Raw genomic sequence first — 3,953 nt, 5'->3', positions numbered from 1 at the left:
GATTTTTAACTTATCAACCCAAAGCGAATTAAGAAAGAAATTTTTAAACTGTAACAACCTCATGAGTTTGATTTGAATAACATATCTAGAAATTTTAACTTCCCATACATTTGCAATCCTGTGTAGACATATGCTGACTTCACCACACCAGGAAAACAGTTAATTTCATGAAAAATTCAACTCAAAGATTGCAAAGCATTAAAGCTGAAGCAAAGCCACCCATAGGCCAGATTGAACCTCCTGTTGTTCAGTTCTCTGCCAGGCCATGTGTGACAGTATGTGACATAAAGACAGTACATGCTAACAAAACAGTGAATGCATGGTCAGGGCTGTGTTTGCTGGTTCTCTTTAAAACTGACAGCTTAACTCACTCTAGCAAAAACCTGCAAGTTATGAAAAAGTTTCAGAGCTACTTATGGTCATATGGGATAAGCTAAAAGTGCTTATTTGACACATACCATGCTCTCAGATGATGTTGGTAGCTCAAATGAAAGATCTGACAATGAGGTCTCCCCCTCTTGATTAAGACTTGCTGAGGGCTTTAAAATAAAATTAAAAAGGACACATGTATTACCATGTCTACATACATAATGTTAATGAGGAACATGTTAGATAAGATGTGTGGTAAAGCATACTTGCAATTTTGAAAGTCATGCAAGTCAATTCAGTAATTTGCACATTGAAAACACCAAATATGAATGATATCTAATCCACATCAGAAACAGTGCAGACAATTCTGGCTCTCCTTCACCTCTCACACAGGATGGGTAACAAGAACTGGTATTGAAGTACTGCCATTGGCTTATATTATTTGTTTACTCAATCCTAAATGTTGAATGTGGATTTTTAAGATTCCTAACAATCCTGAATTGAAAAATAAGCATTCTATAATTAAGCAGTACAGCGCAGAAGTACGTAGTACGTATGACCACAATAATTATATCTTAGTCATGAAAAAAGTTAACAGAATCACTCCTGTATCTTGTTTAACCATGTCAAGTCTTTGTTCCACATATCGATATGATAACCGAACATATAACATATCTAGGCCAAATGTAAACACTTAAAATCATGGAAATATCTGCCTTAAAACAATACAACAGAGCTTGCCTTTAAACTTATTAAAATGCTCTTCAGGGTCACTGAACTAGTACATTTTCAGGTAAATGAGAGATTTGTTTGGTTTCTTGGCACTAAAGCTGGCACTCAAAACGTCAGCTGCATCCTCCTCCTGAAGCCGCATTTGTAGACCGATTACATCACAGCGACGCCACGAAGGCTGTCCCAATTCGTAGACTCCTCCGAATCTGGCCGACAAATGTGTCCTCCTTTTCCCCAGATTTGAAGGATGGGTTGGGTGTATCCTTTGTGCCCCACCATATCCCAGAATTCATAGCGCGGCCCAGCCGATTCCAGTTTCCAACAATGGCGGCCGCTACTAACTTTTAATATTAATCTTATTACTCTTTCTGAATCACAAAATAAATTTTTAACATTTTCAGGTGAGACTGTAGCTGTGTAAACTTCAAATATCTGCTCAGTTTATCAAGAGATCGCATATTTGCAAGTGCTCAGACGTTTTCAGAGACTTCTGTTACCAAGCCGCTCGATAGCTGACCGGAGGGTTCAATGGTCACTCTCGCCGGTGAGACGGCTGAGTTTATTAAACGCCAACGAGACAGCTGGTGACGCAAATCTGAATGCTAGACCATCCCGTTTTACAAGCCTCGGACTTCCGGCCTTCTCGTTCTTCGAAGGATGCAGCCTAGGTTTTGGGACACAGCTTGAGTGTCAACATACTTTGCACACCATCTTAATATACAACCAATTTCTAAAGAATGCAAATTTTTATTAAGTTTCATGAGCTGTGGAGGATAACAAAGTCACTTTAGCATTCGATATAACTGTGGAAAATTAATTGAGTGTGGTTTAAGGGGGGTAATGAGTTATGGATTCTCAATCATGAGGTATATCCTGAAGTCCATTTCATTATCACTACTGTGGGCTGAGCTCTTGTGCTTGTGTGTCAAGTTCTGCTTCTGTCACCTACGTGTGTGTGAACATAACCCATCTTTTATACAAATTAGGCTAACATGCAGTGAAAGAAAGGCAGAAAAGCCACATAATGACTGGCAGCTGTCACATTTATTTATTTATTTATCGATACCAGCACCACTGCTAATTTTTCATCTATATCTACATGGTAAACTGTTAAACTTGTAGAGTACTGAGCCTGTTATATACCACAAGTTAAAATCAATTTGTTACTTACCAAAGTCTTGGAAGCTGCAAGTTGCTTAGGTGAGAGCTGGGGTTGTGATGAAGTCTCACCCTCTTGGTTTGTTCTCTCCGATGGCTAAACATTACAGAGACAAACATTTCTTTTGATAAGGTTCACAAAAAGGTGATGAACAAGACCAATACACTCCTAAATGCATCCTCTGTTTTATTTAAACCTAATGCTGTATAAGAAAACACAGCATACTACACATACTTTGGATTTGATGTCTAAATTCAGAAGGCTTTAATTACAGCACAACCAAAAGAAAAAAAAAAAACCCCTTTCTATTAGCCTATAGTTGACTAAACATGGCTCCATCTTAAAAAGTGGCCCTCAGTACTGTTGTAAACTAAGCTGTAGACAATTTCAGCTTGCACTGAGTGATGGGATGTACCAAACATTTTTTTCAAGTACTGTACAGAAGTACAAAAAAAAAAAAAAAAAAAAAGAAAAGCTGAATTTCAGATCAGCCAGGCTGATAACACCCCCTGAAATACATGTAACTATGTACACACTTTGCTTTTATGTATACATTTGATATTGAAGTACATTATTTGCCAGGTAATATTTATGATACTTAGATACATATATCGGATATTTAAGAACTTAATGATGCACTTTTGTACCAAAGTACTAGTTTCCTACAAATTTTTACATTTTAGTTTAGAATGACATTTGGGTACAGCTTCTACTTCTTTATAAAAGGCTAATATGTCTTGCTTAAATGTCAGTCCTAGGTTTGTACACTATTCCCCGCTCCTCCCACACATGGCAAAAGCCATTTCAAATTAGTTAACTAAAGAGCTGACACGATGCTAAAGTTGCTTGGGTGAAAATCGGGCGTTAGAGACACACACACAAAAAAAACTTCAGCACCTGGCTTTGGTGGAAAAAAAAAAAAACACCTTATCTTTTCAGTACACCTGCGTAATCAAACCAACACACCCCTACAGAATGTTTTGGCACATGCATTCATACTGTCACAAATCTAAGTCAGAAGCACCACTGTATTTATTAATATTGTAATATGGGAAAAGTCAAAGCCCTATCATGATTACCTGTGTTTGGTGTTTTAAGGAGTCCATGACTCTTGACAAGCATTTATCATGGTCTCTCAGGCGTTGCAAACGTGCCTTCAGTCTGGTGGATTGTTTACTCTGGATGAGGTCAAACACAAAACAGCTAACATAACATGTCCATACCTGAAGTACACTAGTTTTATACATCAACAAGTAAGAAATACACACTTAGTGATAATGGGATAGTATTTAAGGTGACATCAATAGGTCTAATCACATATGTTAGTCACCATAAAGACATGGTGTAAATATGAATACGGTTTTTTAAAAATCAATCTTCTGAATACAAGTCATAGTTTAAATTAAGCTGTGCAGTAGTCTGTTCACATGCTTAATATTGTTAGATTTATTTATCTTAATTTACTATGATAGTAATTTTATTATTTAATATTTTTAGTACTTAATCGTTTGTGATTAACAGCAATCAAGCCACTGCAGAAGTAAAACGTATTTTTTTGTCTATCATAAACAATCACAACAAAACTTAAACCACCACTAAATTACTTTCCACGGCTGAATATTTAACTGAGGGAAAAGTCTGTTCGCCTGCTGCTCTGGTACTGTCGCTGCCCCCGCGACCTCACGCTTCGTTT

This window comes from Pundamilia nyererei, unplaced genomic scaffold, assembly GCF_000239375.1.
Source record: "Pundamilia nyererei isolate P.nyererei 1_Seehausen unplaced genomic scaffold, PunNye1.0 scaffold00034, whole genome shotgun sequence".
Taxonomy (NCBI): Eukaryota; Metazoa; Chordata; class Actinopteri; order Cichliformes; family Cichlidae; genus Pundamilia; species Pundamilia nyererei.
The sequence above is the reverse complement of the archived record's forward strand: the minus strand, read 5'-3'. Positions refer to the sequence as shown.